General features: G+C 40.2%; 2 protein-coding genes and 1 pseudogene across 3 annotated transcripts in view; 1 reads left to right on the plus strand and 2 right to left on the minus strand.

Annotated features, from left to right (window-relative positions):
* Positions 1–17,350, minus strand: part of LOC143746058 (uncharacterized) — a 211,342-nt gene that overhangs the window by 152,918 nt on the left and 41,074 nt on the right. The window lies entirely within an intron of this gene.
* The window catches only part of LOC143746076 (uncharacterized), a 189,292-nt gene that overhangs the window by 12,894 nt on the left and 159,048 nt on the right, over positions 1–17,350 (plus strand). The window lies entirely within an intron of this gene.
* LOC143746048 (uncharacterized) lies at positions 10,801–15,396 on the minus strand (annotated as a pseudogene). The gene is made up of 8 exons (XR_013206423.1): positions 15,335–15,396; positions 14,650–14,979; positions 14,217–14,555; positions 13,649–13,774; positions 11,417–11,445; positions 11,249–11,323; positions 11,032–11,100; positions 10,801–10,911 (listed from the first exon to the last, which is right to left on the minus strand). The product of XR_013206423.1 is annotated as an uncharacterized LOC143746048 (transcript).

The following is a 17,350-nucleotide window of genomic DNA, read 5'->3' on the forward strand; positions in this document are numbered from 1 at the left end:
ATGCTCAAATATAGCTGCAAAATTTGTAGCATCTTGCCACATCCTGAGGGACGACCAGAAACCAGCAAACACCCAATAAACACACACTCACAGCCTAAGACCTACACACATATGTTCAATATCGTTTGCTTTTGTGTATTTTTTGCTTGTTTTTTTGTTGTTGTTGTTGTTGTTGTTGTTGTTGTTGTTTTTTTGGGGGGGGGGGGGTTTACATAGATGATTTCTAAATCTTTTATTTTATTTATTAATATTTGTTTATTTTATTGTTATTGTTTTATGATAACAGTATTATTATTTTTGTGTACTAAATGTTCTAAATCATTTTCTATGTTGTTTTGATGCTTTGGCAATACAAAATGTATTTTTTTGTCATGCCAATAAAGCTTTCTGAATTGAACTGAATTGAGAGAGAGAGAGAGAGAGAGAGAGAGAGAGAGAGAGAGAGAGAGAGAGAAGAGATTGTGTGTGTGAGAGAGAGAGACAGTGAGAGAGAAGAGATTGTGTGTGTGAGAGAGAGAGAGAGTGAGAGAGAAGAGATTGTTTGTTTGTGTGTGTGTGAGAGAGAGAGAGAGTCAGTGAGTGTGTGTGTGTGAGAGAGAGAGAAGAGATTGTGTGTGTGGGTGTGCGTGTGAGAGAGAGAGAGTGTGAGTGAGTGTGTGTGTGTGTGTGTGTGTGTGTGTGAGAGAGAGAGAGCGAGAGAAGAGAGTGAGTGTGTGTGTGTGTGTGTGTGTGTGTGTGTGTGTGTGTGTGTGTGTGTGTGTGTGTGTGTGTGTGTGTGTGTGTGTGTGTGTGTGTGTGTGTGTGTGTGTGTGTGTGTGTGTGTGTGTGTGTGAGAGAGAGAGCGAGTGAGAGAAGAGAGAGTGAGTGAGTGAGTGAGTGAGTGAGTGAGTGAGTGAGTGAGTGAGTGAGTGAGTGCGTGCGTGCGTGCGTGCGTGTGTGTGTGTGTGTGTGTGTGAGAGAGAGCGAGAGAATAGAGAGAGAGAGAGTGAGTGTGTGTGTGTGTGTGTGTGTGTGTGTGTGAGAGAGAGAGAGAGAGAGTGAGTGAGTGAGTGCGTGCGTGCGTGCGTGTGTGTGTGTGTGTGTGTGTGTGTGAGAGAGAGAGAGCGAGAGAAGAGAGAGAGAGAGTGTGTGAGTGTGTGTGTCATTATAGGGTCAAAATATCCCCACAAAGATGGCAATATCCGAAATCCTTGTCCTTGTGGGAAATTTTTTTTTTTTTTTGAAACAGCTTATAAACAGACTAAGTGAAAATGTAAAAATGTAGAAAGTTTTCTGTCATAGGTGATTCCATCTTCCGCTGCATGAAACACATGTTAATGCTCAGTAACACATATATGGTTCTTTAATGTATTTGCATTGTAGCTACTAAAATTGAAATAAAACTAAAATTCATTTTCTATGGGCATGTATGCGGCTGAAACAGGTAGTGCATCCCAACATTTTCAACATTAACATTTTAATATAACTTTATAGTCATTATGGCCTTTAGAAAAATGTTTTTTGAAGCTGAAAAGATCCCCGAGTGATTCCCTCTCACACCTCAGCTCTTTGTGTCAAAATGCGATTTATGCCCCTTATATGTATATTATATATTTTTATTTTATATATTTTGTTTTATCAACTTTAGTCAATGTGAAATATACAACATTATTAGAAAATTTATTTTTCTCACATCCACTTGCTGGTGACCAGCAATGCGCTCAGGAATGTGGAGGGTGGGAGGGTATCATGCGACACACACACACACACACACACACACACACACACACACACACACACACACACACACACACACACACACACACACACACACACACACACACACACACACACACACACACACACACACCCTCTCTCTCAAGCAAAAATGTTGCACCTCTGTTCAATCTTTCTGATTGTAGTAAATTTTTGTAAAAGTGCCTTTTAAATTATTTATTCATAAAAACTTTAAAATAATTTGAGCTTCAGCCTGGTTTAATAGCATTTATATATATATGTATATATATATATATATATATATATATATATATATATATATATATATTAATGTCGTTGGTCATATGAAGCTGTAAAATAAATAGTTTATCCCTTTAAATGCAATGGATTTTGAAAGATATCAACAAAAAACGGGCAAAAAAGCGATTTTCTCAGGTTTTCAATTGGAAAAAGAGGGCAGACGAGCATAATTCAAATGTGTATATCTTTACAACCATTCAAGGTATGACTTTGAGTAGGATATCATTTGAAAGCTTATGGTCTCCTCTTTCCATTAATACAAATTTGGGTCACTGCGACTCATTTGGCTGGATCAGGTCACATATGAAGATAATTCTTCATCTTCAGATGTTTGAGTGACACTATGTCCAGTATCAGGTGATGGTTATCAGTATCATTTTCATAGTGAAAGCTTAAATATTGTGGCATGATAAAGTAATGGAAATGTTTGTTGTTTTTCTCTCTCTCAACGAATTAGATCCAAATGAAGCCATAATAAATGTCCTGTATAAATCAATAAACCAGCTCTGAGATCACGTCGTGAATGTGTGCAAGAATAAACTGAGCATGTTCAAATGAACTCTTTCCAGACTAATTCCACTAAATGTCTCTTCATTATATATAGTTACAGCTCCTCCTTTAAACATCATCAGCTCCTCTTGTGGTTATTCACTTCCTCTGATCTGACAGAGTGAGTGATGAAACCCGGAGAAGTGTTGCTTCACTTGAATTCAAGTGGATTTCAGTACAAATGTATTTTTCATTAATGCTTATGTAGCAAGGGGCTCGATTCTTAGCGACTATGTCACCCTGAAATAACGGAAAAAACAATCCAAATAAAGACACAAGTTCCACTTAGAAAAGGGAAAGAGGCGTGAGTTCCTGTTCAAAAAATAATCTTTTATTAAAGCTAAAATAGTTGGCCAACAATCTTTTATTACTGGAAGTGAACGATCAAATCTGTCATTAGTTGAATGAAACAGTAAAAAGAAAAGAAAATGAACATTCGTTGCAGGGTCTGAGGGTCATATGTGAGAGTGGGCGAGTTTGACAACACAAAAATACCCGGCCAATCACAATCACACCCACAAAGTTCACTGCAAATAATGACACAGAAATAGTGACAACCCTTGGTGAAGTAAAGCCCAACGTGCAGCAAAGAACCAAACTGCTTCAGGAAGTGCTCAGCTCCTGCACACAGGGCCGGTCCGTGGCATAGGCGGACCAGTGGCGGCCTTATGCATTCGGGGACCCGTTTCAATAACTAATATGGGGCCCTACTCATATAAAACATAAACATAATAGAGCAGAAAAAGCAAGGATTCCTGTTGGTTTGCATCAATGGTATATTATTTTATTACGTTCACTTTCAGCTTCAAGAACAGGCAGCTCAACATAAAAGTTATCCAACCTTATTTGATTAAAACTATGTAAAATTATACAGCGTTTTACGTTGGAATAAGCCTCGCCCTTTCACGGACTACTAATTTGATTAGCGCAGTATATTTTCAGCTGTCTGGGCTGACATAAAATAAACAGCTCAAACATCCCCTCAACTTAAATTATTAACAAAAGCAAAGAAGGAAACGTGTCTGACTGACACTGAACCGAATATAAAAACAATGATGGGCTTCGCGTTATTTAGGTACCGTGGGCAGCTGAGCTCACCAGGCGCAGATTTCACCTGAGCCCTTTTTAGAAATCCACCTTTCTGTGTTTGAGTGCTGAGAATGCCCTGATAAGTTCATCTTTGTCCAGCGATTTTGTCATCTCGCCTGGACCAAAGAAAGAGGTCACTTTTGGTAGACTGAATAAAGCGTTTCTTTTGTTGTCCAATATATTTTTCGTTTTTCAGCACCACTGGCATATGTAGCCTACGTTTCATTTTCCTCGTAAAATTATTTTCCTGCTCAAAATAACATTTTAACTTAACGGCAGAAGAGGCAAATTTATAAACAAATAAACTACGGGTATTATGCTTCAGATCACTTAAGCCGTTCTCGGGGGAGGTAAACGTCGCCATGGTAACCGCGAGTTCGAACAATCAGAGACCTCAGTGTTATGCTTAGGATTGTGGGAAGTGTAGTATTTCCATAGACAGTAAAACAGTATTTCTCCAGAAGATCGCAAATAAAACACGTTTTTTGTTGATTTCATACTGACTTGTGGTTTTTATAGGAGCAGAAACTTTCGTTTCACAATCTCGTAGCTTGTGGTCAGTCTACCTCGGATGGTTTAGACATTATGGCTGAAAATCAATATCCTATGGAGAAAATGAATGGGATTTTCGCCGGTGTTTTGGGGGCCCCCTTGGAGGGCGGGGCTGTTTCAATTGAAACGGGTGAAACATAGGTAAGGCCGCCTATGAGGCGGACTAGGCAAATGTTAGGGGCGCCATTCAATAGGGGCGCCAAAATGAGTGAACGACTGAATTTTCGAATTTGGACTAATACTATTTTAAAAACATTAATTCAAAATACTACAAAATAAAGCAAAAAAACTCCACAAAAACTTAACTAAGTCCCCCGACTCTGGTCCGGCACATCAATCTTGTGTAGCGTCACCCCTCGCTGCATCCAATGTAGACAGCATTTCTTTCGTTTGAGGGCACTTAACACACTCAAGCACCCCGTAGAAACGGGCCTGGCAGCTCGCGCCAGGTCTAGACGTGGTGAAAGTTACCTGATTGTGACGGATGGCCAAATTTACATGACATATTTTAGATTAGCATTATAGTCTGCAATAGATACAGTGCCAAACGGAAGAGAAGAGACAGAGGTAACATGTTAATGTAATGAATCAGCAGTTTATCTAATTGCAGTAAGATATTTAATTTAATGGCAGTTATTTTTACCTGCCATTCATAATTACGATAAAGCACGGGCTTTATCCTTTCGCAAATCCCCACATAGACAACAAAGTCTAGACGCGCTATAAATAAGAAATTCACTGTGCAGTGCGGACAACTTCAGTGTTTATGATGACATTTTAGTGAGAGTGCAGAACACGGTAAGTCAATCTAAATTGACAATCGCTATTGACAATCCAAACAAATAATTTTGTTTGACTACGGCAGCTGGTTTAGTCCAAAAATACGCAGTTCTTTGGCAGTTGGGTCTGTTCGAGGTCGGATCACGTTCTCACCACAAACGAACCACTCCAGAGTTCGCTTTAAAGCGTCCCGAGACGTACGCTTGTTTGGTCCGCTTTTGGTGCGCACCCGAGTGCGATTGCTGTTTTCACACCTGCCCAAACGAACCGCACCAAGGGGGAAAACGAACTCTAGTGCGATTCAACCGAACTAAACGAGGCAGGTGTGAAAGCACCCCTAGCAATGATGGATAATGTAATCTTCCAGTAAATGTCGGCAGTAACGAATCCTGTATATAGACAAGCGTTAACCGGAAACAACGGAAAGTACAGCATTTACGTCTAAAGTGGACAAGCTGAAAACATTTTACACACATTTACACCTGTATTTAGTATCGTCCACGTTTGATCCAATCAACCAAAACACACCAGGTGTAAACAGGCTCCTCTCACTCCAAGCTGGTTGCTATTTGATTGCATCATCTAAAACGTAGGTACAATTTATTCTGTCTTTTCACTTATTCGGCCGAACAATGAAAGTGCTTTTTTTGTGCTACTTTTGTACGAATAATTTTGGCTGCCGAACACTTGGTGCATCCCTACTTACGTCACTGGTAGTTCCTATAGTTACTATTTTTATATTACCTATATTACTTCCCTCAAAAGGAATTCCTAGAACTAAAATTGGTCCTAGTTTCTGCAATGCATATCCAGAATCCACTGCCGCTTCAATGTGTGTGTGGGTATATATATATATATATATATATATATATTATTATATATATATATTTTTTTAGTGATTTATTATCAAGTTATTAATCAATAGTGAATAGTTTTTCTTCTACATATTAACTTCTATAACTAAGTAAAATCTCACTTGAAGAAGACCTTGCCTTGAGAGTGATTACTGAAATGTTCTTTTCATGTATTATCTATGTCTGTTGTCACGATCATTGTATCATGGTTCCTTGTTGTGGACTTTTATTTTGAAATGTATTTTCTGTTCTCACTTTTGTTGTCTCATGTTTTGTCAACGAGCTCCCCCTACAGCTGTGAGGCGTATATTTCACAACAATGCCGTAAAAAAACTCACTTGCGGCCCCTCCTCCGCCTTTCTACTGCTGCTCATGTGCATTTGTTATAATTGGAGCCGGCCAACTTTATCGTGTGGAGCTATGTGTACCGAGGTGGGTAATACATCATACACATTGAGGGAGACGTGTGTGTTTATGTCGAATTGCCGTAAAGCAGTTTGTGTTTCTCGCTCGTTCTCGCTTCTCACGAGACTTCCTATTTACAACTTACCGGGACGTTAATCCTCATGTTGCAAGGTTGGTTTTCCGCCTGGGAACGTTGGGGGGACCGGGGAAAGTCACCATTCTCACCAGAACAGGTTATTAAACCATCCAAATGATTTCTAAACAATTTTATTAAGTTGAAATAATTGCCGAATGCCCCTTTAAATCATCACTACCCCTTCCCCGTTTAGTTCCTGTTTGTCTTGTTTGTTACCATAGTGATTAATGAGTTTCAGGTGTGCCTTGTTAACCTCTTGTTATCCTGTGTATATATTCCCCAGTGTTTCAGTCATGGTTTGTCGGTTGTTGTCTTTGCAAGCTATTGTGTTCCTGCTCTTTTAATTATGTTTCATGCGTCTGCGCCTGGTTTTGACCCTCTATTTGGATTGTCTTTGTTTTTGTTTTCAATAAATACTGCTGCAACTGGATTGTCACCTGTCTTCGTCCCTGCCTAAACCTAACATCTGTATTTGATATCTGAGAGGGGACTGAAGGGTCTGATCATGCCAGGAATGCAGTAACAGTGCTTGCTCATTTAGCCCGGGCCCCAGAAATGAAATATGGACAGATCAGTGTTGATGAACTAAACAACTGGCACCGTGGAGTGAAGCAATGACTTGTTTTGAGCCGAGAAACGCAGACTTGACCTCGCTGGGTCACCCCGTGCCTAAACCAGGGTCTTGGTGCCATCTGGATAATCTATAGATGATATGTTTCTGCCTATCTGTCCATGTGTGGAACCAGGCCAGCTGACAGTCTTGCCTGGGCCCGGGACAGGATAACCTTAGATGCCTTAAATTTTCTTTACTTACATAGCCTACTGCAGTTCTTGTTAAAACACACTAGACATGCAAAATCTGTGCATTTTGGGCACTTTTTGTGTGAAATCATATTTATTTTTTGTCCATCAAAAGTGTGCTTTCACTTTTTATTAAGCATGAGCAGCGCAGCAAAAATAGACTTGGATCTGGTCCATTAACTGTTCACCAATCCCGACAGTGACGCATTTCAGCCGGCTTTTTATTTCTCATCTCCATAAATATATCTAGTAGTAAAGCTAATGCAAGGGCTAGAAATCAATGAATTCTTTGCTAATACTTCCTCGTCATCATGGAGAGCGCAGTTCGCACCGCTTTCTCCTTTCCACAAGCGCGTGCTCTCTGCTCTGGCGTCTGTCGTTGCTATGCAACAATGAACTTGCGCGCCTGTAAAAATGAGCGCGCCACGTCACTATTATGAGCTAATATCCTCTTTCGTCCTTTCTTATCAACAAGTGGATTTAAGCCACCACAACAGCAGCACCGCCGGTCGCAATGTCTCAGCACTTTTATGAAGAGGACGCAACTGCACGCGCTTCGGGCATGCACACGCATCAAGTACCGGGTTTGAGAAAACCTGGTACCGTGGCGTGACGTTAAAAAAAATTAGTATCGACTTGGTACCGAAGTACCGGGTCTTTGACAACACTCATTAACGTTGGCTGCGCTGTTTCTTACTTTGCTCTACATTGACTTTAAGTTACTAATGTTAGTTCCAGCTTCAACGTCACCACCTTTTTAAAAAATATTTGTTTAGGACATCTCAACTTGAAGGCCTCTATTTGCTTCTTCTCTTTTCTTTTCTGAGCACCGGACTTGTGCAGTCCGGACATTTTGAGCGTAACGTTAACCTACTGAACTTCAAATCAAATGACAACATCAAATTTTGATCAGTGGCGAAACCATTTTTGTTTTGGGGGGGGGGGGGGCTTGACCACTATTTAAAGGACAATTAGGAAGAAAACAAATAAAAAGCTTTCATGTAACTCAAATATTAGATATTTTTCCACAAATATGCCCATTTTATTTATTTTTTAACAATAATTCCATAATTTAATGAGGGCCCTACACTTGAGATTGATTCCCTTCACAGATTTTAAACTTTGATTCTTTGTCTTGACATTCAGTAACTTTTCTCACTCCAAACATTGAGACAATCACACAAACGAACACACACTCGCTCAGGTCTGAATGAACTCAACATATTCTCCTCATGCTCGCAGCTGCTGCACTAAATGTTTATTTCAGTAGGAACACACCAGAAAAGACACACAAGTATCACTGTGATCGATGTAGTAATCAATGTAGTAATATCTCTCACGATATACGATCTTGTAGTTGAACACCTCCAGAATGACAACGCAAAGAGAGCTTGCAAGACGGAGAAGAAGGAGAGAAAGGCGCAGGCGAAGATCTTCCACTGAGGCTCAACTCAAGACGTACCGATTTATCGTGCACTGCACTTAACAAAAATTATCAGCCGAACGATTAAATAAGAAGATAATAGACATTGCATTCAGTTTTATGGTTGAAAATGACATACAATGTTAAAATGAGGATGTGTTGAATTTGCAGGGCAAACTCAAACTAAGCTTTAAGGGTCATTGTTAGAAGTGTATGTGTGTAGCTATAGGTACATGACATGTTTAGGGGTGTTAAAACCACGTGTTTTAAAGAGAACTTTGAACATCTCTTGCTTTAGACATAGAAAATGTGTGAAGCTAGAGAGAGGTCAAAGGGGCTGTAGAGGAACTTACCATATAGAGCTTTTGGTGTGTGCTTTCGCAAGCTTATGTTAATAAAGGAACTAGGATAAGTCTCAAGTAGTACCTTATAAGGGAATTAACTGTGCTAAGATGACAGCCCATAGGTAGAAGGTGGCCTAAAAAACAGGGTTAGTATTAAAAGCCTCAAAGAGGTTTTTTTGGGGCCGCAATTCGGGTGAAGACATTGCAGATGATTGTGAAGGAGGTGCAGGTGTGGGCCAAGGAGGATGCTGGGAAATGTAGTGAAGGAGGTGGTGACCGTGACATAAGCACTTTTACTGTATTTCTGGCATGGGCTTCAGTCACCTCTCAGATATCTAGGGCTGGGTATCGTAACAAAATTTTCGATACCGATACCTTGACTTCGATACCGGTTCCTGAACGATACTTTTTTCGATACCAATTTTATCAATATAACATTACCTAAAAAAAAACCTTTTATTTTTTCAGTTTGTTGACTTTTTTTACACTCATATTTTGAGTCTGTAAAAAAGCACCAATGCTAAAGTTTTCTATGTTTCCTAATCATTTAACAGCATGTATTCTTTACTTCAATGAGCTCATTGTTTCTGCCTTAATGCATTGTTTAACAATGAAACTGAATGAAAATTAATTGAAATGCATTACACACAGTCACCCCTGATAACAGATCACTGTAAATTGTAATTTAGACACATGCATTTTCTGTAAAGCTCCTTTGAAACGATATGTATTGTGAAAAATGCTATACAAATAAATGTGAATTGAATTAAATATAGGCTACTGGGGTGCGGGATATATGCCTCGCGCTCAGCACACATGAAGCTTGCGCAAAGCCCTGGCAAAAGTAGCCTAATGATTATGGATGTGTCGGGAAACGATAGCAAGGAGATATTTTAATTGTTTATTAATGAACAAGTGTTTACTAAACGTGTTGGGTGCAAAGATGATTATTGCGAATTTGCGATGCTGACTCGTCATTTCTGCAGTAGTGAACGCGCGCTCGCCTATATGGATTAGGTAATCAAACTATTTATTTCTAATTGTTTCGTTTAAAAGTAGACATATTTTGAACATATATAGAACTATTTCTCATGTCTGTAAGGCAAGTATCCTATACGCTGAGTTTTGGTTTATATGTGACGCGCTCCAGTTCTTGTAGTCGAAGGCTGATAAACTTTCTACTCTCGAGTGTATTCTGTGCGCTTTTAAGTGCCTTATCAGATTTACCGTGTTACCGGTCTTGGCAGCAATTATCTTGTCGAAAATATTGCATCGTGTGCTTATGGCATCGAGTCGGGTACATAGGTACACTTTTGATCATTTCCACATATTTTCTATCTATCTGGGTTGGACGCTTACACACACACACTCACACACACACACTATAGGCCTATACAGCCTCACATGCGACGAGCCACGTCTCTGGGCAGCCACGTAAACTAGTGTTTTTCCGTCACAGCCAATCATGCTGCATGTTTATTGTTCCACTGAAGTTGACGAGATTAACCTATAGGTACCGAAACTTGGTACCGAAAAACGAGACATGTTTCGATAATCGGTAGTATCGAGGCAATTCGTTCGGTACCTAAAAACCGGTAGGTACCGAACTCGGTACCCAGCCCTGCAGATATCAAATACAGACATTAGAGAGTACATGTAAGAACATTTCAGTCATCACACTGGTAACTTCTATAACTAGGTAAAATCTAATAAAACAGACCAGATGATGATTCACAATAAATCTCATTCATATTCACAATACATTCAACAAATATCTGCTCATTCACACACAAATATATATTTCCTCCAAACACCAGATATCCTGATATGATGAGCTCATGATCTGTATCATTAATGTTCATTTGTGAAGGTCTTGTTCTAGTTCACAGAGGCGTAAAGTTCATCTTGCGGTTTATCTTCTCTTCATCTGATGGCAGCATAAGTCACTGTATCATTATGATCCTGAAAGAACAGCACAGATTCTGTCCATCAATGTTTGAACTGCAGCGATTATTATTATTATTATTAGAGCATGAGCTTCATTTATCTGAGAGTCAAACTCATGTGCTGGTATCGACTCACATTGAGTGATTTTACTGGCTTTGTATTGGAAGAAGTGACCTCAGAATAAGTCACATCATCTGTCTGCTCCTAAACATCAATGCAAACATGCAGAGAGTAAAGTTTAACACACAGAACAGACATATCTCTCACTATAATATGTAGAATAACACAAAAGCTTTTAAATCACATGATTGAACAGACAGTGACTGTAATGTTTGAAGATTTAGTGACTCACATTGGCTCTTGCAGCCGGAGGAATGGACATGTTTATCGTCTCATACGTCTCTTTATGTTCATTCTCATCTTTGACCTTCAGACAACAAACAGTTAAACTGCACGAATTACACTTTATTGAGCTTTAATGAAAGTAATCAAATTTAAATCACTGCATTACTGAACTCACCACAGAGTCGTCACTCCCTCTTTTATTATCTGAAAACAAGTGCCTCATGAAATATGACTATTCATGGTAAAACACACATGTGCAAAACACAGAATCTTAACAATAATATTTTGTGCAATCATTAAAGTGAGTAATAAAAATGTCTCGGTTACTTACATAACCTCAGTACCCTGAGATAACGGGAACGAGTATTGCGTCTTTGCTAGACGCCAATCGGGAAACTCCTTTTCTCAGAATTTTGAAGCCTTTAATTCAAAAACGCAGCGCCACTGCACAGCCATTAACAGTGCAGCGATCTGAGCGTGTCTATTGGCTGGTCAGTGGTAACCGCATTAACCTATGGCGAAGCAGCGTGTCTGAATTTGCCAATCACGGCACGTCCCACCGAGAGAGTGCAGAGACCCGCAGATAGGGGCGGAGCACCTGCCTATAAAATCAGCTAATTTTGCCAAAGGAATCAGGTTTAATTTGACAGAAGTGACGAACGCCAGTCTTTTAGCGACATCTACGCAATACTCGTTCCCGTTATCTCAGGGAACCGATGTTACATAAGTAACCAAGACTTTCCCTTTCTAAACATTTACTCGTATTGCATCTTTGCTAGACGCTAGAACCAACCTATGTGAGCATAACGACATATTCTGTGGCCCTAGCCTGGGATGGTTGGGTAAGGGTCCCTCGGCGGTAGGTCTAGGGAAGGGAAAGTTATGCAGAGCAAAAAAGGGGCTCGGACTGAAGTTATAGTGGGTTGAGTTCCCTCTGAGGTCAACTCCAGCTAGACAGAGGATTTGTGCCTGTGTGATCTTCAATTTGAAAAATCTGGCGAAGGTGGTCAGCGAGGACCAGCCGGCCGCCGCACAGATGTAACCAATAGACACACCACCGGATCACGCCCAGGAAGATAGATAGATCCCGTAGATAGATCCCAAGAGGGTACGGTAAGAGGACGAGGCGAGTTGAGCCTCCTTGCCCCTTTCAGGAAGCGGACGACCCAGGTTGCTTCTATCCAGAGACTGGCCGGCCACGGGAGTGTGGTGAGCTCTTGTAAGGAGGAGAGTACCAGAGGTACTTCGCATGATAAAGGGTCCACCATGGTATGAAGAGCTAAGCCTGTTTAGCCAAAGGACGTGTAAGCCCGTCCTGAAGTCGTCCTGCAAGGCTTTATTGGATGAGCCAACTTTCCATCCAATGGCAGTGGGCAGACAGAGGTATTCTTCGAGGGGGGGCAGGCTGCTCTCGTACCCTTTTTCCACGGCACCATCAATGGTAATAAGAACGGTGGATGAAGATGTGCTTAGGCGCACCAAGACTTAGTGAGTTGCGAGTGGGCTCCTCAGGGACAGACCAGTCCAAGCTCTTCAACCACTTAGAAAGCGAAAAAGTTTGACATCAATACCAGCCTTGGAGGCGGGGGGGGGGGGGGGGGGGGGTCATCCACTGAGTTTGACCAATCCTCTGCGTTAGAAGCCGCCAATGACAGACTTTCATCACAAAGATCCAAAGAGACAAGCTTTAGCGTGGGATTTCCCCAGACAGGCAACTACTCACTGTGGGTGCAGAGGGGCCACAATCACTGCCCGAAATTTGCAACAATGTTGCTGAAAATTTGCAAAATGTACTCTTTTAAGATGCTTGCCGCAGGGGAGACTGTGAAGTCAGCTGACCGTAGCATGCGCTGATCAAAGTCTGCTGGTCTACTTGATTGCAGGAGAGCACTCGTTTCCGCTGCTTGGCTTCTTCGACCAGGTAAGTTTGTCGCTAAAGGAGAATATTTCTGATTCCTATGGTGAATATGAGCTGCTTTTATAGGCACATGCCCTGTGCCTTTCGGCTTTTCTGCGCTCTCTCTGAGCTCTGCCACGATTGGCTGCCGCAGACACGCTGCTTCGCCATAGATTCATGCAGTTCCCACTGACAAACCAACCGATCAGAGGTGTGCAGTGGCACTGTGTTTTTTAATTAAAGGCTTCAAAATTCAGAGAAAAGAAGTTCCCCCCATAGCGACTAGCAAAGAGGCAATACGAGTAAACATTTAGAAAGGGATCGATTGTTGTTTTCCTTGATAACTCTTTGAGATTGACATTAGAGGAATGCTCAGCTGGAATAAACTTCTGTTTGAGAATTTCATATAATCCACATGTTTCCATGATACTTACAATCTGAACATGATGTGTTTGTTTGCTCATCTGAACTGTTTTTAATTGTTGTAAAGGAGTAAATCTGAAAACTCACCAGCTGTTTTTCTGCAGATCAGCCAGAGAAGAGCAAGAAGGAAAACAGCGACTGCAGCGACAGAAATCACTATGACTGAAGAAGAGATCGAGCACAGAGTCAGAGACGGACAGGACAGATTGGGGACAATTATACACAAAGACAAAAGCCATCGGCACCGAATGAGATTTCAAGCAATTCTGATCTTCCTCTAACTGTAGATTAATGCCCTCTGATTTATTTATTGTTTATTGCTCTCCTCTCAAGAAACAAAAGGAAAAGGTCAACTCAACTCTCACATTATTCATTATTTATATAATGTGGTAGAGTGTCTATATGGTAACATTCATATTTCCTATATATTTATGTTAGACAAAGCTGTTCAGTAAATAAAATCATCAATGTCTTAAAAGCATCATCATCATCATCATGTACCTGTTGTAGAAGGACTCTCTGTCGCTGGATCAGCTGGAGCAGTAAAGATGAATGTTTGTTTAGATTATTCATACTGTACAATATTACCATTATATTTTAACTACTTAACACACAGGATAACTTCTAACAGTGATTCATGAGACTGTTTTCTCACCTGAATACTTGACAGTGTGTGTGACTGAGGTGTTGACTTGATTTCTGTGAGTAAGCTGACATCTCCACTCTCTGTTGTTATCTTCTTTCAGGAGTGTTGTAGTCAGAGTGATGATACAGTGATGTTGATGTGATGATGATAATATCTGATATCTGGAGTCTGTCTTCAGATCAACACCAGCCTGATTCACCCACAACAGCTCAACTCCCTCAGAACTGACCCGATCATCACAGGAGAATACAGTACCTAAATACAACTGACAGGAGAGAGTCACAGAGCGGCCTGGACTGATCTCAGTCTGTGAAGATGAAGATGATGATGATGATGGAGACATTGAAACTGAACACAAGACACAAATCACAGACTCTTCAATCATCATCTGAGTTTAAAGGAAGAATTTTACAGTAATTTGACCACATAATCATAAACTTACCATGAAGAACATGCAGAAAAACACGTGCATCAGTTCCTTGTTTCTGTCCATTCACGTATTGTTGGCAGCTGTAAGATCCATAATCTTCTCCTGTGACGTTCTTGATGTTCAGAGAGCAGTCAGACTCCAGACTCAGTCTCTCATGTCTCTCTTTGTCTTTCTTCATTATCCCTAAAGTAATCAGTTCAACTGTCCCTGTATGACTGAAGCTGCTGTAGATCCATGTAGTTTTAGATTTGCAGTCAGAAAGAGCATTATTATTATTACAGGACAGAGAGACATTTACACCAGAACTGATGAACACATGATCATCATCCACTCCACTGGTGCCTGAAACACAGTATATCTCAGTGATCATTATGATACAAATTAAGAAATGAAAGCATAAAACGTTTTATTCTCACTAAAAGCAAACAACACACTCTCCAGAATAAACTATTAGTCTTTATCAGAGAGCTGTTCAAATCACTGACACACTCTTAATATGAAGATAATTCTTCATCATCAGATGTTTGAGTGACACTATGTCCAGTATAAGGAATAATACAGTATGATCTGTGTGTATCAATTCACAACTCTGAGATCACAACGTGAATGTGTGCAAGAATAAACTTAGTATGTTCAAATGAACTCTTTCCAGACTAATTCAACTAAATGTCTTTAGAGAAAATACAGATTTCTTTACCTGTGAGAAGTGAAGAGAGAATGATCAGTCCCAGCAGACACAGATCACACTTATCAGACATTTCTGTTTCTGTCAGTCTTTCTCTTCATTATATATAGTTACAGCTCCTCCTTTAAACATCATCAGCTCCTCTTGTGGTTATTCACTTCCTCTGATCTGACAGAGTGAGTGATGAAACCCGGAGAAGTGTTGCTTCACTTGAATTCAAGTGGATTTCAGTACAAATGTATTTTTCATTAATGCTTATGTAGCAAGTGGCTCGATTCTTAGCGACTATGTCACCCTGAAATAACGGGAAAAACAATCCAAATAAAGACACAAGTTCCACTTAGAAAAGGGAAAGAGGCATGAGTTCCTGTTCAAAAAAATAATCTATTATTAAAGCTAAAATAGTTGGCCAACAATCTTTTATTACTGGAAGTGAACGATCAAATCTGTCATTAGTTGAATGAAACAGAAAAAAGAAAAGAAAATGAACATTCGTTGCAGGGTCTGAGGGTCATATGTGAGAGTGGGCGAGTTTGACAACACAAAAATACCCGGCCAATCACAATCACACCCACAAAGTTCACTGCAAATAATGACACAGAAATAGTGACAACCCTTGGTGAAGTAAAGCCCAACGTGCAGCAAAGAACCAAACCGCTTCAGGAAGAGCTCAGCTCCTGCACAAAAGAAGAAACAAAGAGTGGTCGCATTAGACAGAAAATAAAATAATCAACTGTAAAAAAAACAAAAATTACGATATACTCTATAAACAAAAGAACCATAAACTTTAAAGACAGTAAGAAAGAATTATACTGTCAGAAAAGTATAAAGATCACACCAAACTCAAAGCTAATTACAGGTCATATTAATATGAATTTATTAATATATTAATTATTATTTCACAATGGCTGAAACCACTACTACCTCATGGCGGTAATCAATACAATTGATGGAGACTGTTGCAGAACTGTAAGAATCACTACACAGGGACTGGCGACAGTAGTACATAACATAAATACACAAACATAAACACACAACGAAACAATCTCAACATGACCAAAGAAAGAAACTTCAAGCACACGTGGGCATTAGACTGTGACGGGACTCAAAGCAGCGAAGGTTTGTGCGAGAGCTGTTACTGCTGTCACTCAGCCTGTCTAAACACATGCAGGACCTTAAACACAACACACATCTATTCAAATCTGTTAAAACACAGAGACCAAACAGAGCCAGCCTTGGTAGCCCAACGTCACACTAAACACGTAAAGTCCCATAATGTCTGAATAACACTGAGATGAAACAGCGAAGCTACACGCTAAAAACACACACATCCATTGTACGCAGCCATGAAAGTATATTGAAAAGTAAGTGTATTGTTCACCACACATCTGCTCTAAATGCCTCAGACTGAACACAGTGAATAGGCTCTACTTTTGCACACGAGAGCCTTACAGTTTCACTTCTTTATTTTAGATGTTCCTGCATGCAGTTCAATTCTATTAATACAATTATTAGGAATACAATTGTTTTGTTATTGAAACGTTATCCACTATCCATGACTCCCCAATTCTTAAACAGTTTTTAAAGTATTGTAAAGTTATATTAGCATCAGCTCCAGTTTGGTGAAACAGAAAGTATTTGCACATGAGCGTCTGTAAAGCAGATATCAAATGTCTTCTGGAAGAGTTTCTACACATGGATTATATTCCCACATAGCAACATTGTGTCGGCCCAGAGCCGGCCCAAGTCTGGCACTTGTGGAATGCGGATCTGGCCCACATACAGCGTTGAATGACGGCCCTTGGGTGGCCCACTCCTGTTTGCCAGATCTGGGCCACAAGCAGGCCATAGCAATGCCACATGTCAGCCAAGAGCAAAGAAATAAACCAGAACTGGACCTTATCTGAGCCACAAAATCTGTGTATATTAAATATGAAGTAATTGCAGCCTTAATAAAGCCTGTTAACAAGCAGAATCACTGAAGGAAAGAAGAGAACAGAAAAAGAGACGAGCAGAAACACAAGAACT

The sequence above is a fragment of the Siphateles boraxobius genome, unplaced genomic scaffold (genome assembly GCF_051911475.1).
Source record: "Siphateles boraxobius isolate OS27281-9 unplaced genomic scaffold, OSU_SipBor_1 21, whole genome shotgun sequence".
Classification (NCBI taxonomy): domain Eukaryota; kingdom Metazoa; phylum Chordata; class Actinopteri; order Cypriniformes; family Leuciscidae; genus Siphateles; species Siphateles boraxobius.